The sequence below is a fragment of the Struthio camelus genome, chromosome 2, assembly GCF_040807025.1.
Source record: "Struthio camelus isolate bStrCam1 chromosome 2, bStrCam1.hap1, whole genome shotgun sequence".
NCBI classification, from domain to species: domain Eukaryota; kingdom Metazoa; phylum Chordata; class Aves; order Struthioniformes; family Struthionidae; genus Struthio; species Struthio camelus.
Window position 1 is genome coordinate 133,484,597 of NC_090943.1, and position 24,206 is coordinate 133,508,802.

At 37.7% G+C, this 24,206-nt stretch overlaps 1 long non-coding RNA gene across 8 annotated transcripts in view; it reads left to right on the plus strand.

Moving 5' to 3' along the window:
* Positions 1 to 24,206, plus strand: part of LOC104143164 (uncharacterized) — a 166,911-nt gene that overhangs the window by 56,983 nt on the left and 85,722 nt on the right. For 6 of the 8 annotated variants that reach the window (XR_693863.2, XR_693864.2, XR_011139204.1 and 3 more), the window contains one exon: positions 10,051 to 10,095. The exons of the other annotated variants lie outside the window; for them this stretch is intronic. This is a non-coding gene — a long non-coding RNA (uncharacterized lncRNA). The remainder of the gene's footprint in view (positions 1 to 10,050; positions 10,096 to 24,206) is intronic. 8 annotated transcript variants of the gene reach the window in all.

Genomic DNA, 24,206 nt, shown 5'->3' on the forward strand with positions numbered 1-24,206 from the left:
AGAACAGGAAAGTATGAATATTATTTTCCTGAGCAGCTTCTGTCAATACGTTAAAATGGGTCAAATTTTGATTTATTATTCATAAAGTGTCAAAAGTATCTATAATGCTTTGCCTGAAATCATAGAGAATAATGCAGCTCATAGCTACCAATATCTGGCATCTGGAGTCTTACATCCTGAATAAACAATCCTGTTACATATGTTGAGAGACCCAAAAGTCACTTCTATATCAAAAGTGAATAAACTTAATCTCTCCTTCCACAAATAGTAGAATGATTTCCTGTAAGTAGAATATGAGCAGATTTCTTCTTTGTGCACACTGTCCTTCAAAGTCTGAGGCATAAGTGCAGGAGGAAGCTGACACAAATACCAGATGTAGTAAACTTTTACTTGCAGTATTTTATGTGTGACTGGTTAAAGGGAGCAAAATAATAGTGGTTTCCCACAGTATCTTGTGTCTCTCCCTCCCACCCACCCATTTAAATTTTTTCACATATGGTTAAAGATCCATGCAAAAATAAATGACATTCCCTCCACTTAAAGTGGTAGCATATAACATGGAAAAAAAATTCATTTAACTTCTGTTATTTCCTAACAAAATACTTAACAAGCAGTTCACAGCTGTAAGGCAATGCTGTATGACTCTTTCTCACAGGTGTATAATAGCAAGAAAGGTGTATAATACCAATGGCAGGCAGAACTTTGCATTCAAGAGATCTGTTCTGTATTGTGTGTCAGACGACAGATTTGCGGGACATTAGAAAACGCTTCAGTGTGAGGATGCTTTTAGGCTTCACTTGAGAATGCAAACGCTTGAAATGCTGCTCTGCCTACTGTCGGCTATTTTGCTGCCAGTCGGGGCATGGCGGAGCAGCCTTAGGCCTTCCAGGCTTTTTCGTGCATAGGAGTGAAGTCTTGAGTTCTGCAGTTTTGTGACTTGTTTTGGTCTTTCTTGGTGCGGTTCTTCACCGAGATGAAAAGCTCCTACCCTGAGAGCAGAGATATATAAACTATCGTATTTGGGCATCATTAGTGGCACACAAACTATTTCAGAGTCATATGTCTGTGCTGCCTGTGGAGCTGAATGGTCCTTCTGAGAGTGCACAGGTCAGGGGAGCTGCTCTAGCTGTGGCTCCCAAAGTGAGTTTGGTTTGGGAACTTCTGATATAGAGCAAAGCAGAGATGCACAACACCTACAGGATTTTGCCCGCTTTTGTTCTTCCACTCTTTAGTCTCTTCCATCACTAACAAACTGATTTCTTAATCTGAGCTGCTGCCTTTACAGAGCAACTCCGCGTTTACTCTAATTTGTTGCAAATGAACTTGGCCACAGCCTTTGTAGCTTCCTGCTCCTGGGAAGTAAGAAGCCATGGTGGAGAAATGGTGTTTCCCAAAGAAAGACATCCTTGGGTAAACCAGTCCAGGGCTAAGGACAGAGCTGCTGACCCAACCCCCAGAGCACTCTAGAAAAAGGCATAAAGACTCAGTGAGTGAAAAGCTGGAAAGTTGGTTAGAGGGAGAAGAAAGGGGTTGTTTCACCTCCATTCTCACTGCTTGGTGGCGGTTGACTGTGCAGGAACCCTCCTCTCCCTGCTAACTGGAATCAGTACTGCAGGTACTCTGCAGGTTCTGTGACGCTAACAGGCTGATCTCTCCTTCAGCTACAACCTTAAGTTCGCAACCGGTCAGATGCTATCCCAGGCCTTGTTGCAAAACTACTGTCCCTGTGCAGAACACTCTCGTTGGTCACAAAAAAAGGAGCCTTGACTTAGAGATTAAAGGTGGAAATCATAAATCAGGTTTATACAACCTTTTTCTTGGGAATGAGCCATTTCAGAGTAAGATATGGCTATAAATGGATGCATGTCAATGGCAGGGTGCGATGCCCATATGAAACATATGCTGTACTGATGTTAAGGTGATGCACATTTTAGCCTGTGTCTTTAGTGGCCTCTTGTGAGCCAATCAAGCTATTTTATGAACCACAACTATAATTTGGCCTCCTCTGCCCTCCTAAATGTATCTTGGGATAAATACATTCTAGAGATCACAGAAAGTCACAAATTTGTGTGGTAGCAGCTGGATCTTTCTTTCCTGTCTTTTATGCATTTCATGATTTTCAAAGCTAAGCGGATTTGGGCCTCATTAATGCTTGAATGCATAAAAAAAATATTGCTCATAGTATAAGCTGCAGCCAACTATTTTCTACAATATATCAGTACGTATATCTTTGTAATTTTTAGAGAGCTATTTTCTAGAGTGATATTTAATTTGCCAATATACATAACTCTCCAGATTTCCTGACACAGGGGGCCTGCTCCACCAAACAAAAAATCCCAAAGAGAGTGTTTCTTCTGTATTTATTTAAGGGAAAGTGAGATGTTTGGGGGTTTTGGTCACAAATATGGTTCACGCTGCCTGAGTTCTAAATCCTTAAGAGCAAGACGAATGCTTTGTGATTGTTTAGCATCTCTTCCCATAATGGAACTTCAAGTCAGAGATTTTCTCATGACACACAAATCTGTGTGTGTGTGCATATTTTGAAGGAAAGACTCACTGTTGGATTTTTTCCGCTGACCCTTACGTAGTAAAACTGCACTACAATCTACGCTCTGTTTGGCCGCATCCTTCCGCAGGATCTTAGAACTCAAAGGGGGAAATCAACTCTCAGATCATTTTTGGTGTGTTTCTCTCCCTCAGTGTCGTTCTGTGCCTTCCGCTATACTATTCGGTTTTTCCAATTTGTTTTTAAATAGCTTGTGGATGTGGCTTCTCCCTCTCCCTCGGGATACTATTCCACAATCTAATGATTTTCAAAATTAGAATTTTTCCTCCATCCCAGGTGTAATACTTTGTTTATAAAGCACTGAGTTCACACAATAATGCATATGGTGCAGATGTTTCACATGGGGACATTTATGAGAAGTGCTTTCACTGAAAAATGGGGATAAAAACAAAAACCTTATTAAGTGAATTTACAACATATGATGTGTAAACATGCTTTTATTTTGTAATTTCAGTACAAAATTAGCGACACATACAACTGTAATACAGTATTGCTCCATAAAAATTAATTACCAAGAATTGCATTCTTCCAAAGCTTAGGATCACAGCAAATTAATTAAAATTCTTCATACAAAAAAGCAGTTTCATAATATGTTTTTACAAAATATATGTATAGTGTATTGCAAACTTTTAAAATTTGTGACTGTAACATGAGCTTTTTTTCTCTTTTTCTGCATTTTTAATAAGAAGGTAATTGAGATCTAGCAAGTCTATAGTATACATCACTGTTTTTATTCAAGAATTCTTGTGAAAATAAAGCACTTCCTTTATTCACAAAAGTCATAATTGCAACATACATAAAACCTGTCAAAGCTCCAATTTCCAATATTCTAATGAATATCAAAAGAGTCCAGCATTTCTGACTTTGACAAATTGCAAATGAGGTTTTATTCATTAAGAGGGCTGCTAATGTTTATTTAAATGCAATTTACTGTTGCATTATTGATTAGCTACTGCAAAATTATCTTACAAGAAGCACGTGTAGCAAGAAGATTTCAGGTTGAGAAAGGATTTATCTGGGGAAGGCCTGTAGGCTTGATTTAGGCCCCAGGACATGAGAGTTTTAATTTATCTGGAAAGAAAGGCCTGGTGGAAGGTTTGCTTTGTTTGCATTTAGACAGCAGATGAAAGGGGTTTTGATGTTGAGCTGGGAGAAAATGGCTGCCACTCTTGTTATCCACAGAGAGAATTGAGCAAAAGAAAAAATCTATTATAGGGGGCAAGATAAAAAAAAAATCTCCCCCCGCAATCATTTTCAAAATCGGGCTATATGCTGCTTGTTATTTTCCGAAAGAGGAATAGTAAAGAAAATGTTGCTTGTTATCTAAAATCTCTTAAAAATAATCTATATTACATTTATTACTGAGCCCTCACTTCTTATTTTTGTGCCATAAAACTCCAGTGAGGTTGCTGTGTCTGACCCAAATTAATTCTAGACTTAAATATTCTAATGAAAATTGAATGTGTAATATTTTCGGTATTTACCTCCATAAACAGACACTTTCTGGCAATGTTTCGTGAGACTAATTGTTAGCAGCCCAAAGTGCCAGAGGATGATACAGTGCCTCTTTGGTTTCACCTTAGGAAAGGAGGCATTGGCAGTATTTATTTGTTTTAGTACCCATTTTTCTACAAAAAACAATTAGTCATGTAAACTATGAGCCTGAATCCTATCCTTCCTGAGAGATACTACTGTAAGATTAAAGAGGACTCATGCAAACACTTAGCAGCAGTAGAGATTTAAGAAATAAAGGATGATCATGCCGTCGATCTGATGAACAAAAAGCTTGCAAATAAAAATAATTCCACTGAATCAGATGGAATCCCGTGAGCAGACAGATTCTAGTCCTGCGATAAATCATTTTCAGTTTCCAGCTTGGAGAAAATGTGTTCAACGGAGCAATTGGCTGCTTCAAAAAGGCATAGTTCAAGTACACCGTATTAGGACGTGAATGTCCTTTTCTGGACTCATTGCAAACTGACAAAGCTTTTCATTTCAAATGACGATCAGGAAAATTTGGAAAGCTCTCAGCCAATTGCAGGGAGGGAGAATAATCCTACTGAAATTAAATCTGAAACTCAAATATTACAGCAAGACCTTTCAACTTGCTCATTATTCCATTAAACCAACTGTAAAGGCACCATTCTTCATCTGAAATGAGTTTAGAAAAACTTTCATTGTGTGACTTGGTCCACAAATGAAAGTGACAGGAGCAGAATGATATTTTCCTTCAGGGTTTATACCTTTAGTGACTCTGATGATGATGACTAAGTATCAGTTCTGACAAGCTGAAGGTTAATTACTTACTTTGTGTTTCAGATCTGCCAGAGTGGAATATTACCGTTGATTTATTTACCAAAAGTCAGAAGTGTTTGGTCTTTACTTTGGCCATATAGAACTGTTGTTCTAATGACCTACTGTCTGTCTTCTGCTTGCTCTCAAATGCTTCTGTTCCCCATTCTGCCTTATTTAAGTTTCCCTTCATTCCTCAACTTTCAAGGAGTCTCTTGGTACTTTTCCTCTTTACCTTTGGTTCTTGGCAAACAGTAAAATGCTTCACATCACTCCAGTGAAGGACATGAGCAATTAGAAGGTTGAGGTAGAAAGCAACGTAGATATTGTAATTTTGAGATGAATGAATGGCAGTCCATTAGAAAATACAGAAAACCTTAAATCACATTGTCAATGAAAAAAATCTCCTTAAAATCAGGTAGATGACCAAGGCCTGTCCCTGTGAATGTGACATATTTGGATCATTAACTTCAAAAGAAGAGGTGGTACTGCAAACAGGAAAGAGATGTTTGAAATGCAGCAAGTGAAGCAGTGTTTAGTAAACTAGGTCTGGCCATCTTAGTCTTGTCTAATTTTTAATTATTTCACATATCACAATTCATTAAAAGGGAAACAAAAAGTTACTGGAAAAGGTGTCTAATTACCTCCTATACCTTTGTAGACCTCTGGGGCCTTTCTTAGAAGCAGTGCTCACACTTTCTTTCTGATTTTGTCCTTTATGCGTTACCACATGCTTTGATCTCTCCTTCGACAGCTTTCAGGCTCCCACTCACTCTTCTGTGGTTACTCTTTCTACTCTTCTTGGAGATCTTTTCCAGTTTTCAGGACCTGATTCAAAGCCCACTGCGGTGGAAGGAGGTCTTTATGTGTGTGTATATGTATGTATATAGTTGTGTCAGCATCTCAAGACTTCTGCTCTCGTTATTGCTGAATCACACTCCTTCACATGCGTATTGGATTTAGTCCCTTTAGATCTTTCTTAAAATCCAAGACTTTTCTCCCCTTTAATACACTTGGAGTTTCCACAGCATTTTGCATGCATGCATGCAAGTCCCCTTTTTTTGCATTATTGTATGTACAAAGGTAGCTCCTCCTTGCTTTGCTCCAATTCCTCCAGGAAGGTGTAAACATGGAAGAAATGCAGGCTTCTCTCCCTAACACCTGGATTTGGTCGGGCTTTTTCTGGATGAAGCTAACTAAGTCTGCATTTCTTCTGGCATCCATTGCTAAGAGACAATGGAATTCTACCACCATCAGATGACTGGAACCACCTAAATACAGATGCAGTGACCCATCTCCTTCCTGTTGTCTCTAGTACCTTTTTCAAGTTTGTTTACTCAGAACATGCACAGAGCCCTTATTTTGTTTTGGAGAGGGGCAAAAACTCATTTGCATGCATTATGTGCCCACAAATCTCCTTTATTGTGTAAAAGTCTGCAACTGGAATTATGTTATGCTGAGGTCGCTATCCAAAACTTGCATGCTTCAACAGAAACATCAGTCTTTGAAAGTCTGATGCTATGTTATCTTCAACAGATATTTAGAGATTGTATTGTTTTCCTTATACTTGACTTTATTTTAGAATCCGGTTTTCCAGTTAGTTACTTGTACATCTAATCTATTCATAATAATATTGAAAAATGACTTCTATCCAGCTTCCAGGTCACAAAGATTTTTATTTATTTCTTCGATGTTCTCAGTTCCCCAACAAGAATGTTCCTCTATTGCTTTGAAAGACTGATGATCATCCCAGTATCTTCTCAGGTCCACCACTTGAAAATAAGTATTGCTTCTTAACTTTCTTTTCCTCATCTTCTGAGCCAAGAGGAGTGTCAAACAAAACAACAGTCTATGTATAAACAAGCTAGGCAGAAGTTTGACATCTGTATAAGACCTGGGAGAAAAATGCTTCTTGTATAGGCTGTGTCCCAGGGCTTTGTTCTACTTTGAGTAATTTACCTTGAGGATTTGAAATAATAGGCATATCAAAGATTTGGTAGAAGGAACATAGTCAGAAGGATTCTACAATATAAGAGTACAGAAATGTAGGAAAAACAACTGTACTGGTAAAGAATTGGATCCTGTGCATAAAGCGCAGCTTAAAATCAGATCAGATCAATAAGCTAACTACTAACTATTACAAGCTAATGCAAGATACCTGTGCTACACCTAAGAGGGTTTAAAGTACAGCATTAAGGCTATATCATCAACTGCCTGATCTGAATTTACTCTCAGGTGTGAAGGGGGGTGAGAGAAGCTCTGAGGACAGAAATACAAGCTCTGGTATTGTTCATTTGAAACAGATAAAGGTTATTTAAAAGAAATTTAAGAGGGAACTCAAGTGGTAAAACACTGGTAAAATGCTTATGAAAAACTTAGAAATTGATTAAAGGTATAGTCACAGACTCAGCAAATATGTGCTAACTATCGAAACACTCTGGAAAAACAAACTCCTTTTCCCCTCAAAAACTGGTGTATTTTAAACAGTCGGAAATTAACAATAAGATAAAGGACGCTATTAAATGTAGGAATTCTGACTTCCAAATTAAAGTTCTGTTCAAGTGAGGAAAAAAAAAGAAAAGCTTGGCAAGTAGGTGTTAAACACAATAAGGCAAACCAAAAAGGGTTCTGAGGAGCAGGCTGTTAAAGGCGTAAGAACTAAAAATGAATTCTCTTCAAACACATCAGAGGCAGGACTTGTGAGATAGTCTGTAGGGCCAATAGATGATGGATACAGCAAAGGAAAGCTCAAAGGAAATAAAGGCTTGTAGAGATGCAAAACTAATTCTGTGCTGCTTTGTTCACTATGAAAGGGGGGAGGATGGACAGATACACTAAAAACTTTGTTTATAGGAGAAATACTGGGGAAGAGGCAGCTTGACTTTTAAAGAGGAGAGTTACGTCTCACGAATCTGTTCCAGTTCCTCAAAGAAGTCACTGGGTGTACAGGTAAAACTGATCTGACGGAAAGAGTTTGCATAGCGTTCTCCAAACACATCATCAAAGGCTTCTACAGAATATAGCCCACTGTGCTCTTATGGCCAGGTAATCAGACCTGAAGGTCCAAAAGTACCTCCATAATGAGTTACCTGAATAAGTGACTCGATTTTTTTTTTTAATGGGTACAGCTCTTGCAGCTCACTTTATTGGGAAGAAAAGATGCTTTTGGCTCTGTGCAAGGTAAAGATGGTTTTATTTAGAAATGCCAACATTAGGTGTGCAAGACTGGCTCGTTTGCCACTTGCTCTTTATACAGGGATTTTGCCACATTTGACTGAAGCCACCTGCAGTAATTGCACAAAATAAAATATCCTTTTGGCTATACATGTATGGAGGTGGGGAAAATACCACTTAGTTCTGTCTTCACACTTCATCTCATCTGATGGGCAGATGAGTAGGTTACCCCTGAATTTAAATACGGCGTATTAGCATTCATTTCTTACTTATACTGAAGCTTTAGTCAAGAAACACAAATTTCATCACCCATTCTATAAACACATAGTAAAGACATAAACATTGCAGATTCAGGAACAAAGACAAAGTCATAACGTACAAGTGCAAAGACTGCATAGGAAGATCATGGGACATAAGAGAAGTATTCCTACTTATTAATACTAGCAGGACTGGTGCACCAAAAACAATGACTACTTCATTAAGTCCAGGCTGGCCCAGCAAAACCCTGTGTGCCAGACTCGCCTAAGATCTGCAGCTCAGATATTCTTCCATAACATCTCCAATACTGAGGTTTTCCTATTCTGAGGCTAGACAAAACAAATTTCATTGTAAAATCTAGTTTCTTAGTTTCATTTTCCACTTTTTGCCAAAGACATGCCAGTCTCCATCACAGGAATAAATTAGCCCCTGAAGATGCTAGATTCGTCCAGAAGCTTTCGCATTTGATACTGCTGCTGTCGTTTTGGAAATAGTCTTAAAAGAAAACAAAATTCGAAGTTATGCCTGCTTATTAATAGAATCTAGAAACTGTAGAGCCTGTATATTTTTCAGTTTTATAAAAAGCCTTTCCATAGAGCCATTCACGCAACCAGTTATTTGTGTTGAAAGCACTCTCCATGAAAACAGCGGCTTTAATGTCAAGGCCAGGAATAGCAAAGCTTTGCCAGATTCTCGGCTTCAAATTCTAGTGGAAATTAGATGATTTCACTGGAATTATGCTGGGGATCAATCCAGCCCCTCCTAGGTAGAAGGTACACAGTAAATTTAATATTGTAGCAGACCAAATTTTACATCAGAAAGAGCAGCGTCTCAACAAGCCCGTCTCTTATGGAGTCCTTTTTTGCATGTGTGTAGCTCCTGTGAGTGTTCTCTGCACCTGACAATAAAAAGATTTTTTTTTTTTAACACAACGAGAAATCAAATAGCAAACACAATTCCAGGACCCTGTTGCAACAGCGCCTGGGAGGAGAGGGACCTGCTTTCATGTGCTGTCAGGTAGGCAGTCCGCAGCCGTTTGCATGCTAACAAGTACTGTGAAGCTAGCTTGCTCTCCGAGAGTTTCTAACTACCCTTCTGGAAGATGCTGAGGGTAAAATAAAGGACCTGTAAGCTGTAGCTGTAAAACTAGTTTGTTAGTACCAGTTTTGTATTCAATTTTTTCTTTTCGTTTTCAAGATGTCACTTTTACACGTCCTGAGTATCTCATGAAGAAACATGGGGATTCCTGCCAAAGAACTGAATGGTTCATATTTTGCCAGAAAGACCTCTGCCTGCCCCTAGGATTGACGCTCTGTCCCTCCTGTCTTTGCAGAACTAATTACTTGGAGGAAATAAATTACAGTAGCAAATCGGCACCTCGTTGTGATTGGAATCTGTTTGAAGTAGGCCTTTTTGTGACTCATTGTATTTTATAATTCCTTTTTAAGATGGCCTGTTGAAGAGATCTCAGCAAGATTCATGCTCATGGGACAAAGTCTGTGGCATACTGCCATTTTATTTTAAATTGTACTGAAGAAACGTTGCTCTACTTTGGAAAGGGACTCTAAAAACAGCCTAGAAGAAGGGGGATGATGGCTCAATTCTTACTGATTCATTCTTGTTATCATGCTAGATTTGCTCAAGTACAAAGATGACTTTTCTACTTGTCAGCTTTGCAGATTCCTCCAAGCATCTGAAAGTCAACCCGGACTGTCTTTTTTGTTGAGGCTGTTAACCCTGGCCCTGTTTTTTCTGTGCAGCTCCACTGACTGAGGGCATCTCTGACGGAAGGGCAGGACTGCAAGGTAACTGCTTCCATAACCCTGCCTTTTTGTGCATCTCTCTAACTCTAGCACATTTAAAGACATTTTTTCATAGGTTGAACTAAGTTCTCAGGTCTTATACAATAAACACAAGCAAATGATGTTTCCATTGCAAAATGCCTATTGATTGAAACTCAAACTTCTCTGAGTAGAATGACGGTTTTGATTCTGCTTTCCATCAGGAAAAATTCCTCAGGTTCAAGATGAAACCTGGTCAGAACAAGCAGAAGGAACTGACTCTGCGGTTCACTGTTGGTGGCATTTGAGTAAGATAAGCAAAAGAGAATGAAAGTTGCTCAAAACACTGCATTGCCTACAGCTCTGTAGAAAAAAGGAGGCATTATGGATTTATAGAAAAGCACTTTTTAGCCTAAATCCTAACACAATGTAAAATAGCATCTCCAGTATTAAATGATTTCGTCTATGTGAAGAATCTGTTATTTTGGTAGCAACTGATCTATAGTCAACAAAGATGGGTATCAAATTAAGGGACACCTCATCCTTAGCAAAATAAACATTTCACCTTCCACATGCAGGAATGAAAGAGAGAAAATAGGAAGCTTTGTTGCATGACATAATCAGAAACTCATCTTGAGTGGAGACATTTGTCTCATAGCTTGTTATGGGGTTATTTATTTTTACAAAAGTCTGGATTAAAATTGTTCTCTTTACTCTCTTCGGTAAGTACCTGCCAAACTGGGTCTCCTATCAAAAGGGCTATACCCTGTTACTCTGACTCCCCTATACCTTGACATTTACTCCACAAATTATTACACTGAAAACACTACTCCTGTAACAAGGTGATGTTTCAGGTTAACAAAGGTAGCCCTAATAAAGACATTAAATACAAAATCAGAGTGCAGAAATACAGTTGCTAAAACATCTGAACGCAGATCTATGGCTTACAAAGTGAAGGAAGAGTGATAGTTGAAGTATATTCTTGCTTTACTAGTTGACAGAGAGAAATTTATTTTCAAACTAATTTTAACTAGAAACTAGCTGTTGGTTTATATTTTTATAGGTATTTCTTTCCAAGGAAGGAAAGTAGAATGAGCTTCAATTTAAAAGACAAAATTTGGAAAGTGCACAATTCAAATGATTGGTCAGAACTTTGCACTCTGCTCTTGGCTGAAATCTTTATCCTGCTACTGACATCGGGTGTCCTTTCATAAATCATTTGCTGTCCCTGTGGCTTAGTTTGGGCTCCTTCCAAAATCCACAAAAGATAGGCAGTTTGAATTTCTACAGAATCTCTCACATGGATGCTATAGCATTAATATATATATAACCTTTCAGAAGTGAGATAAATCTGAATTGTTTCTGAAGTGCTTTCAGACGGTAGGTTCTAGAGTTGCTAAAGCAAAAGGTGATCTTAGTTTCTAATTAAGGGCTGATAATAATGTTTATTCTCAGCTGATTTTAGTACCTGTGTGTGATAGAAGAGGGGGAAATAGCACATAAACAATTTTTGTAGCAGGCTTTAAATTTGGAATTGGGAAAAAAGAGAAATTACAAAGCGAAATATACAGCTGAAGTTAGGATCACAGGGAGGAAACAGTAAAATTTACATAAAATAGGAAATCTATGAGTTCAGCCACCAAGGTAAAACAGCCCACTACGTGAGGAGAGGATACCTAGAAAGCGGGAGGAAATCTAGATAAGAATAGGTAGGATGTTTGACAGAAAACAACAACAACAGAAAGATTCAGTGTTTGAAGCCATTGATTTCTAGGGAATGATTAAAAGGCAAAAATGTAGATTTTTTATGCGGAAAGAGTCTTCAAAGCCAGGAAAATAAAAGATGAAATCCACTGCCATGGCTTTTATATTGCTTAGGAGCCTAAGGATGTGGGAAACATGTCAGGATCACTTGAGGTTGCGTCTGGTAGATCAGGAGCTGCCAAACTGTGTGCAATATCGGTTCTCCCACAATCCAGATGGCGTGTCAGGGAGCTGCAGTGCCCAGGACTGTAGCTGTTACCACTGTGAAAAGGTTGGTAAGTGCTACCCAAAGGATTTCTACTTCTTTTCCTGTTGAGGTCTGGTTTCTGAGGTCCCTGGTCTTTCTCCCTCACTTTGGAGTTCAAGCACCCAAGCAGAGTTGCCTTCTGTCAGAGCATAAATGCATCCTGTACTGCATTTCATGGTAGGCATAAATTTGTGTGTACTATCTTACCCAGAGTTTGTGATTAACTTCTACTGAACATGTTAAAAGTCGCTTTTGTGAATATTTTGAAGTGGATAGAGCAAAGCACTAGAGAACGTGTAAGCCCAGCTTCACCACAGGAATAGATCTCAGGGATCTCATTGTTTTTTTCCATCTTCCATTACTAACCAAAAGCAGAGATGTAATGAATATTGCTTGCTGCTACAAAAGTGGCAATTACTCCTCCCCTGCCACCCCAGAGTTTACAAAATTTTTTTTATAATTGTTTGCAAATTTTGTAAAATACAGTCACATCCAATTTTCCTGACAAAAAGAATCAAATCTTTATATAGTTTAAGTTATATATACCTTTCATATCATTATGATTTTCCCTTTTAACTATTGAGGGATTGTTCTTATTTTAGCGTAACTGAAAACAATTGTGAATAATAAAATAGTTTATCATGCCATGTAATATGGAGATAAGAGAGATGATTTTATCGTGAACAGGTATTTCTATAGTTAAGTGCATTAATCTTGGAAGAAATTGTCATCTAGAGGGCCTGATAAGAAATTGGAAATTTCAATCATTAAAAATATATTAAATAATAACTAATACATAATTAGGAAATATATTTTATTGTTATAGTCAGATAGCTATAAAGGAGATGCTACTTTTTAATTCCTAGTTTCATTACACTCTATTTACAAAGAACATTATATTAAATAAAAAGAAAAACTAAAAAGGAATCCTTAGAGGAGGAAAAAACCCAAACACCAATTTTATAACTCTTTGCTTTTGATTAAGCTTGGAGGAGAAGACCAATGAAAAGACTGAATGGAATGATACATATTATGTTGTAAAATAGCTTACATTCTCATATCATTTTTTTCAGACTTTCTTATTTTGTAAAACACAACTGATTAAATGTAACTGCAATGTAAGAGAACTGTTGAAAAGCTTAGAGAAGATTTTGAAGTGGTTGCAAAGCAAAGAGAACTGATAGTGCTTTCATACTAGATTAACAAATCTATTGTTTATTACCTCAATGATACAGCATGCTGTGAGGTGCCTATGCTCACGCAGTAATGATTAGCTAGTTGGCTAACTTCCAGCCAGTAAGGTTATTAACACAGTATTGTGAAGGCTCAATGTAAGGTTGATTTTCTTGTACTGTATATTGCATGCAGAAAACTTGTATTAATCAATACAAATTATTCCCCAAACAATAGGACACAGTGGGGGTGAGCAGGAAAGGCTGGAAATGAGGTGCTAGTGCAAAAAAGGAGAAAGAATAAAGAAGGTCACATGTTCTGTCTCTAATTAATGTTGAAGAAAGTCTTCAAAAAGGCAGAAGTCTAGTGGTTAAAACAGGAGACTGACAAACCAGTAGTCTGTGCTTTGTTAAGGAATAGGATTGGGATGTAACCTTGGGCAAATCAAGTTTCCGTTTATTCTGCCTCGAGTTTTACCAGTAAAATAAGGATGGCATCTCCCTCGTATGTTCTTGCTGCTAAATCTTTGTTAGAACATAACACAGATGTTTCAGGTATCATTAATATATAAGATGATTGGCTGAGAAAGCTTTATGTTGGACAGTGTAGTTTCTGCAATAGAAAAACTGCAGAATTTAAGATGTTTTATTGCAAAATAGGAACATGTACAGATAAAACTCAGAATATAGATGTGTTATTGATATTACAGCTACCTTATTTGGTTTTCTTTCCCTTCTTTTCAAAGTAATAGCCCCAAACATGTACTTCTTGAATTGCTCATCATGACATATATCTCAGTGTTAAGTGGTGTGACTGTCGTACCTTACACTATTAACTGGCCTGGGAATTGAATAAGAGCATGTAGTATTCAAATGGACTATTAGTGGTTACACCCCACCAGCCTGTGGACCAACAAAAAATCATTCTGCTTGTTTGCACTGATGCTGCTTCTTCTGCTACCGTTGCCCAACAGAAATCTGAAGGGAGGAAGCTAGTTAGGTTGATGGGTCAAGTTGGAAGAACTGTGCACATCCACTGACTTGATGTTCAACTTTATGAACTATCAGTTATACATTTCTGGCCTCAGCTGGCATGGCTGTAAGCTGGATCTTGATATATACCTCAGAGGTGCATTATGGGTCAGATGCCTTTACAGCCTAAGTTAGGATAATGAAAAGTGCTGTATAAAACATTGCCTTGGATAGACACCGAACCATTGACCAAAGAGGTCCTGGCATCAGCCAGATTTCCATGGGATTGAAAGATTGCTCAATACAGGCTGCTTTTATTTTGTTTTTGTTCATATATAGCCATGAATTGTAAGCTAGTTCTGTGAGATCTCAGCGCTGAGTGGATAAATTGAGACCACAGTGCTTTTCCGCTGGTGCTACTTTCGGTTGGATTGATCAAGTATATGCTGTGGCCAACTGAGGAAGCCATTTGCATGCGTCCTTATCACTGAGCATATGAAAGGAACAATAGACATCACTATGACTATATAAATATTTCTAAACGCCTGTGTGGACCCGGCGGTTTACTTTAAGCTTTGATTTCACAAAGCAGTTCTGCACACACTGCAGCCTTAAGCAGAACAATAATCCTACCCATGTTCAACAAAATATTTTAGCACATGCTTAGTTTTAAGCTGGACACATAGACCCACTGACAGCCATGGGACTACTTGTGCGCTTGTGCCTGAAGCTAAGCATATGCTTAATGTACTGCTAAAGTTGGGCCTGACAATAAACAAGGCTGCTGCTATCCTGAAGATCCATCTGCTTCCCTGCTATTTAAACCATGATGGAAGTGGTTTAAACTAGCATCTTGTGCTTATCAGTTGGGATGGACTGAGGGCATACAATAAGGCCAGTTACAGCCAGCATTACCATCTCTCTGGGCTTTCCTAGAGGTACTCTTTCTTCTCTCTAGCATTTTGGCTGGGGTTGAATCTGAAGATATTTTATCTCTGAAAATTCTAGGCAGAAATATGGTAGCCTTAGGGTCAGCATCTCAGTTAGGAAGCTATAACTTTATAGTGTTCAGCTGTATATTTGTACCTACAGTTACAATTCAAAAGCTGTCAAAAATCTGGAAGAAGACTACTACTCTGCACAAGTAGAACCTCTTTCACCCTGTACAGTCTTAACTGAGCCAAAGTAAACTTCTGCTAGACTATGCTATTCACAAAATGTTTCAGACTGGTGTTCTGTTTTCAGTTTCCAATATTAAGGATCTAAACAATATTAGAAAAAAATTGTATTTGAGCAAAAACCCTTTAAGAGAGATTTCTTTTTTTCCCTGGGAATAGGGAAGAACATCAGCAGTCAGGACTCAGTCCTCAGAAATATAATTAGCTCTGCTGAGCAAATTACAAAGGCTTTGTTACTCTGCCACACAGCACAGCTAGAAAGTGTTTACACATCCCTAAAGCTGAATTAGTAGTGAAGCGAATAACTTTGAAAATACATAGATTATTATATTTTGATTCTTTACACTTTTCACATCATGTAGATAATATGGAGTTGGTGTATGAGGGTGGATGTATGTGAAATAGTTTCCAAGAATATACATTTATTTTGTCATCAGCATATAATATATGGAATGAAGCACCGGATAGGAAATGAAAAAAATGGGGAAGAAAAATAATCAAAAGAAATATAATTGAGGGAATGAACAGAGTAGAAAAGTGGATTTACAATGAGAAAAATGTAGAGAACAGAGACTTGAGAAAAGAAAATGGAATGATTAAGAACTAACTATAAAATAGTTATTAGAAATACTTAAGATGAAGTCAAAGCTTACCATAAGGAATAAGTAGACACAATTTCTAAAATGTGACAGATAATAAGAGAAAAAAAATTAAGAGAAAACCCAAAGGAAATTAAAAATAGAGATATGGTAAGAATCTGAATGAAAAGTTTAAAAATTTGTACGTTAGCAAATACTTAGCTATTAGCAATTATTTAAAATTGTTATCAATTTAAGGGATTATCAACAGAAGTTGTAGATTCTGAGGGAATATTCTGACTTGTTTGATACTATAATAATGACGGGCATATACTTAAGGTGATTATGTCTCTAATTAAATAGGATTATTCCTGAGTTAAACTTCAGTTCCTCTTGGTTAGCCCTGTGATACCCTACTTCCTTCATTCTACTTATAAGATGATAAAAAAGGAAAGGTCAATAAAAATAAAATGGAAGCATGTAGAAATAGTAAGAACTACAAATTCTACTAATTCTTCCAGCTAATGGAAGAGTTTACCATGGGAGGTAGCAGATTCTCCATCATTTGAAAGGTTGCAATTGAATGGATATCTTTCTGGAATGCATCATTTATCCACAAATAAAGTGTCTGATGAAGAAATTATTAAGATTTTTCCTCTGTGGGAAGATTGGCAACCACAATTCTTTTGAAAAGAAATATCCTGTTGCCACTGTTTCAGAAGAGCTCCTTGTGCTGAGAACCTGTTGCAGAGTGATATTGTTTGTGTGCCAGTATAGAGTGATTATTTAGGGGAGAGCTCCTATAAAACAACTGACTCCCCAATTGCCTCTTTCTGTAGCCAGGCAAAGCCTAACTAGGAGATCTCACATTTCATTTGGTTGGTAGCCAATGGCATTAGTGGTACCTGTCTCCAATGGCTTGAAGAGAAACATCTTAATGATTTCCAACTATATTTTTTTTAAATCAATTTTTGTCTTCTTGGAAATTGTTCATATATCATGAAAGGAATAGAAAGCCCCCCTGGCCTGTGAAATCCACAATCTGCAGATTGCTGGAAGAAATGGAAGAGTGGGAAAAGTGCTGGAAGAGTGGGAAAATATCACTTCATGTTCTGTTCTTATATGCTGTTCCTAAGTGTTTGCTACTGGACATTGGGGAACCTTTTATCTGAACTAGTGCAGTAATTCTTATGTCCTTTGGTCTTATTTACCATGGTATGGCTATCCCTAGCACAGCTAGTGTTTTGATTCCTTCCTATTCGATAGCCTGTAAATCAGTTTTGTTTCAGACATCTAACATCCTTCATGCCTCAGATATTCCAAATGACTTCTGTAAGTTCATTGCCTCCTTGCAACTCTTCATAAAACTAATTTAAAAACAGCAATGAAATCTTGTTATCCTTGATGTACATCTGAGGTTTGTTGTATTTATCTCTCGAGAGCTACTGGAGATGACAGCTAAGGGCCTACCCCAAAAATGTAAGTCTTTGCACTTATCATCAAAATCTTTTTTTCATTCAGGTGGTTTTAATGATGACCTAATTATACTTTTTGTCAGCTTGTGGTGTATCGGTATAGTTGGGCTTCTGCCATGTTAAGAAGACAGCCCTACACAAAATGTTAGATGTTGATATTAGTTATAAGAATAAAATTAAGCATATAAACTAAAGCTTTTCTCCACCCTCGTCCCCTAAATAGCACACCAAAATTGAACTCTGCATGAAATAGAAACCATAAAACTCTCTTCCCTCATGCACCTTCTCCTGGAAATGGGCAGGACCTAATCTCTACAGCAAAGTATGCTTCTCCACTAACTTACTTTTCTAAATGAAGTGGAATACAGACTCTTCCAGCTATGTTTATGATGATACGTAAGACGATGTCTTAAATAAACACATCTTACACTTTAGACCGTTCATAGAACAAGTACATTTTGAACAAGTGCAGAAAAATCAATGACAGAGAGGAAAAGACATACCCGTATGGTGACTCTTGGAATATGACTGATTCAATCAGAACTCCGAAGCATTGCTTTAGTTATATTTTGCTGAATATTTTATTTCTAAAGAAGGTCTTTTGACTTTATGTTTATGTTTAGTTAACTGAGGTAAACTATGAACTGGTAGCCCCCTTTGTGTTAGTGGGCTGAGGGCATTGGGGTGTCTTCATCTTTTTGTTTACCTCTCTTCCAGCTCTCCTAGTTCCTTTTTGTTTTTACAGTAATATTTATGTTCCTTCATCACCAAATATTACCGTGAGATCTCTGCTTTCTATTATAAGCCAGTTAGGCTGGTCTCAAGGTTTGCTTTTGTTTTGGTTGAAAACTTGACTCTGGCTCTTTGGTGGTCTCAAGCATCTCACCTATCAGCGATGGCAGACCCTCTGTGAAACACTAGTCAGAATACTTCCCCTCAGCCTGAAAATATTTAGGATTAGCTCAGAGCTGTCATAACACAGAGCAAAGAAGCAAAAATGTCCAGGAAGAGAATCCTGGGCTCCATAGGCTCATCCTAAGGGACTACAGAAAGAACCATAAAAAAAAAAAAATCAGGTACTGCACTGAATCATTTGACCGAAGTTCAATGGGAGGTTGTGAGAAATAGTATGGAAATCAGAGTTTATGAGAAAAGTTCATGGAATTGTGAGGGATCATAGGGTGCAGATGCACAATTTTATCTAATGTTTTCTGTAGCATAATCTTTGTGTTATTTATAGCTCATAATAATCAGCCTTTTTAGAAAATGTTTTGCATTTTTTTCTCCTTGTGCCTTCCATCACTGGGGCATAAATTATTATTTATAGAGATATCCTTCCATTATAACATAGTATAAGTCTTACAACCACTCTGTGATTTCTTCCCTTTGAAATGTTTCAGGAGCTGATGTTACTTTTGTTTGTAGCTTTATCACGTAGTGAAACTCATACAAGTTGTGAACCTGGATACACCTCTCCTGCTTTGAGCCAGCACCTCAGCCTAGCACAATTGTTCCACCTTTCTAGTGCCTGGAGTTTTGTCTATTTACTCAGCTAGATTTCCTTTACAGATAGGTTTGAAACATAATTCTATCAAATCACCTTTATATGGATCAGGATTAAAACAACAACAACAACAGAAAAATGTTTTGTTGGTACTCGGTTTTGAGGAATCTGCTTTGATTTTGCATGTGATATCAGCGAAGGTTTTCCAGTAAGCTGGAGAAGGCAAGGACAAATGGAAGGTAATGCAGCAGCGCTACAGGAAGGCTTAATTACAGCCCTTGCATTTCAAGGAAGTTCTGTTACTTTTAGAGCTTTTGTTTTGTGTCGGAGTCCAGCTTTGTGCAACTCGTATTTCTAGGTTGCCCAGTTAACAGATCTAGATTCATTTCAAACTATTCCCAATTTCCTCATGCAGAGCAGTTGAATCTCTTTGTGCTGCAAAAGCAATCCGCCTTCGGATGGGCTGGTGAGCAGCCCACAGGCCTCCCGAGGTAGGGGAGAGACATCCCTGCTACGCTAGATGCTAGTGCTCTCCTCACTTTCCAGGAATAGCCAGGCCTACTACTATTAGCTGTATCACCTTATAATACCAGATTATCATTCTGTAATTCCTCTCACTTTACTCTTTACTTCCTCCAAAGAGTATGCTCACAGATGGTTAGCATCTCCCCTTCCCCCTTCCAATCATCATTTGGCCATGCCACAGCACACAGAGTTAGTTCCTTTTAATCTTTCTCTGTAATTAAATGAAAATGCAATTTAAATGGAACCGTAATAAAGTCTCTTCTTCTGAAATTAAATATAAAGGTAGTTGCTGCTTTTTATGCATTGTAAACGATTAATAAAGAAGAACTGTACCAGTTCAGTAAGGACTTCAAACAAATGTGCTTTCGTGTCGTAGCTCATGAGAGTGCATGGAGGCAGTTGCTCCTGGGGAAGAAGAGATCTGTTCTGCCTGGTGACACTTGGTTTCTCATTCATGGCCATTTTTCATACCTGCAAAACCGTTAGTGGACTCTTTAAGCAGAGAAGGTGGGGGAGGAGGGAGAGAGGGTTGATAGGTCTACATTAGCTCATTAAAAACTAAAATACCATTTCTATTTTACATAATTTAACATGGCAAACTATTAAAAAAAAATAAGGTGAAAACTGCAACCCCTAGGCATGCGTTTAAAACATCCTCATTTAGATGCTAATTTTGATTCCTAGTGTATGGCTGGTTAAAAAAAAAAAGCCATTAACAAAGGGGCAGATTACTTAAAAGGCATTATTAGGCAAATATGTATGAGTTTTCTGATACCAAGTGGCCCTTTTATGACTGAATACAGCTGCTAAGTAGAGCGACATGGAGATATTTGTTTTAAAAGGAAAAAAAAACAATTTTAAAAAAATATAAAAAACAATAATTATATAGAGTGTAAATCACACAGGTTAAAAAAAAAAAGATTACTTTAAAAAGCAAGCAATACTTTCTCCTTTACATATTTAGAAAATTTGTGGCTCTGCAGGTGATGTATGTTACCAGCTGAATTCGAGGATGTATCTAACACTTAGGTAACAGTGAAACAAACATTAAAATGTTGCTATTTAATTCTAATCATATATCTTGGTTTGTGTGTTAGTAAAATAGCATGACAGAAGAGCGAAACGAGGAAAATAACAGGCAACATGAGAGGAAAGTGCATTCTTTCCAGCTGAGACTGAACTCATGACTGGCAAAAATAAGGTTATAATGATATTAAAATGAAAACTGTTCAAACAGAAAAGCTATAAGTAAACGTACTGTGCTGTATAAATGAAATGTGTAATAGAAGACAGGCAGATGGTTGCCTAACTGCATCACAGTGAAAGAACAGTGAATAGGTCTTCACTGAGAGCTCTCTCTCTGGACCTGAATAAAATTTTCTTTAACAGGGGAAAGGCTAAGGAAATTTCTAACCCTGAGAAGAAGTGGTGCATTTGAAAAGCAGAGCTAATTTTGTCTCTGTCTTGGTTGTTGTGCTATTTGAATAATTTCTGTGTTCTCTGTAAATTATCCAGTTAAGAATAAGGTGCCTAAGCCAGAAATAGTTAATCAGTCAGATCATTGCAGCCCGCAGCAGCCTCAGAAACTCCTTGTGCTGGGTGCTGTGCGACAGCAGACAGGTCATTTCTGTTCGGAGAGTCCAGGATGTTCTTTGCAAGCCTTCCTCTTGGTGACCAAAGTACAGTTCAGATTTGTTCTCATTAACGTGCTGTTTTAGACCATCTGATACAACACATATTAGAAATGAGAGCAGCTCTTTCCTTCCCTCCCTTAGATTTTCCCTTTTTACATGCAACATGAAAACTTGTCAAAGCAGGTTCTCCTTACACCACAGCTGAAGGAGTTACTCCAATGCAAAACTGGAAGAACTGTGGGGAGAGCTAAACTCACCAGCACATCCTGTTAACTGAAGCAGGAGACAGAGAAAATGAATCATTTGTTATGAAAACCAGATTACATTTAAGAAGAACTGGATATCTATTCCCTTTTATTAGCTGAGCTTTTATATTTCCTTTTGTTAATAAAAGGGTTAGAAGAAAAATACAAGGATTTAGCAACTCATGTTGCAGTTCTTTAGAAAGAACATCTACTGTCAAAATGCACCAAGGCAAACAGTAGAGCTACATGCATCCTCATATTTAAACTGTTCTGTTATTGCCCAGGAAGCTAAGTAAACAGATAAATGAAGAGAGACTATGGAAGTCTTATCCCAAGTGAGTCCCAAAATACTTTCTTAGCCCCAAAAAAATATTTTATAAAGTGTTCTGTATTTGATATTTTTAAAGCTTAGCACCACAGAGTCTCTCTGAATTATTATATACGTTTACTTCCTTCTGCCTTCACTTCATAAATTTTAGGATGAAGCTAAATAAATTGAAATTTCAAGAAAAACGAAAGTAGACTGGCCTAAAGCAGGGATAATTCATGATTAACCATCCCAATAGTGCTACTTTGTGTATTTGCCAAATGAAATTGAAAAGGTGGGTTAACAACAAATGTAAAGCTTTTTCCTAGCACAGCTGTAAGGTGGAAGTGGAAATGATTTGATATTGTCCCACACAGCTGAATCCTGGCATGAGGTGGAGGTGAGGTGGGGATGGAAGAGCTTATGCGACTGTTTTTAGCGTAGGTGTATATTAGTTTTCTGTTGCAAGTTAATGAATTGCCAGGTAGTTAGAGGTTGCTTATTTGTATTTGAAAGGTTATTGTGGCTGTGTTTTAAGTGAATGGGATTTATTCTAGAGAAGGTTATACAATAAATACCTATTCTAACTTAAATGTGTGCTAATAATTTCAAGTTAATCAACTATAGTGCAGAGGAATTCTTAAGGAATAAGGGATGTTCTACTTCAAGTGTTTATTCAACCTGAAAGAGATATTTGAATGTACTGCTATGGAAGTAAAAGGATATGGTGTGTGTGAGTGAATGGGTAGCCTATATGCACTACTCCCAGACAAAGGGAGGATGCAAAACTTTAAAAGTGAAGGATGGTAAATGAATGTAATATGTGAAATACAGAACAACAAAGAAAATTGTAGTTCAGTGAAGAAAAGACAGTCGAAGTGTGCAATAAGGGAACAAGGAGGATGAACACAGCTGAGCTAGGTGTTGTGAAGAAAAGAGAGATTTAACTTCAAGTGGAAGAAAAGCTGACCCTCCTTTGTCTCATAATATCCTCAGAGAGATGATTTAGGGGCTGTTTTTATACTTATCTCTCTCTTGAATTTCTGTGAAGTTACTTCTGAGATATATCACTGTATAGGAATGGGTAGCCCACAGTCAATGTTAGAATGGAGGGGAAGGAGGAGGGTTTGATACTGTCATTGAAAGAAGGAAGGCTATTTAATAATGAAATATTCCACGTAAATTTCCTTTAATCTTTTCATTTGTGCACTTTTCCAATAGGAGTAGACTAAAGATCTATTGGATAAGTTTACATTTGGTGGGATCTATAGAGGAAAATTACAAGCTGAATCTACGACTGATATAAACTGGCAGCTTATTTGGCCTGTACACTTTGCATGAGAGCTAGCTACAAACATCAAACATCAGATCAAAGAGGCTGAGTATATACTCTTTTAAGAATACTGTAAAGGAGTTATGTTAGCACATGCTTGTTATGTTAGCACATGCTTGCTGTCTCAAACCTGAGAAGTACCATTATCCATGGTATTAGTTATGATGGAAGAGCCTTTTTTTTTCCTGCTCTCTACTTGGGCATACAGGTACTCCTTTTGTTGCAGGACAATGGGAGGTTTCAGAAATAAGTTAAGATTAAAGTTTCCTTTCTGTAGGTCATTCTCCTTATCTTAAAAAATGGTTCAGATGTGATTCTTGTGATTATGCAGCCTGAAGCACTTGCTTTAGAAGGTGGTGTGGGTAACTTGAGGGTTGGCTGGTTTTTGTTTGGTGATTGTTCTTTTAGATTGCTTTTTAGATGACTATTAATCAGCTATGGGCTCTTTTATTTCCTGGTAGATGTGAAATTACCAAAAATCCTCCAGTCCTCTACAGCAAGGACAAAAAAGTATTTTCTCTGCTTGAGGTTTGAGTGACGAGGGTAAATGAAGCAACAATTTGACTGATATAGTACCAAATAAAGATGAATTAAAAAGAGTAGTGAGAATGGAATTTTATCAAAGCTGCTGATCCTGGTGAGTGTTTACTACACCGGTTTACTATGAAATATTTAATAATTCTGTTTTCTTTCAGACTGCAGTTTTTATTTCACCTCTCAAATAAGGGGCAAGTCCTGGAAAGGAGGTCATTAATTTTCCCCTTCAGTCACCACCTCCTTAGAGCCACTAGAGTTAATAGGGCTGCATATTAATCAGGGCCTTGAGTCCTCTTTGTAGGAGAAAGGCAGGAAGGAGGGGGTCTCTGAATTTACGCCATTAACTTTAGGTGACAAATAAAGACTGTTCTTCCTGCTGGGCTGTCACTTAGGACGCTTGGTTACAGCTGCACAGCTGATATGTTGTATTTTTATGTGGTGGTTAAGATGAAGAAAGGTTAAAGCTGTGCACAATGCAGAACTAAACACAAGGAATATGCTCCTTGCCTACGACCAGTCTGCAAATGTCATTTATCTGTGTCGTACTGCTCTGTAAACTGCTCTTACACAGGCATCTCGGAAGCATAACCAGAAGTGCCTTTGTGCTTGAAACAAAGGCTATGTTTCAAGCTTGGATGTTTTAGACTGCCGAATCCCTGTAATA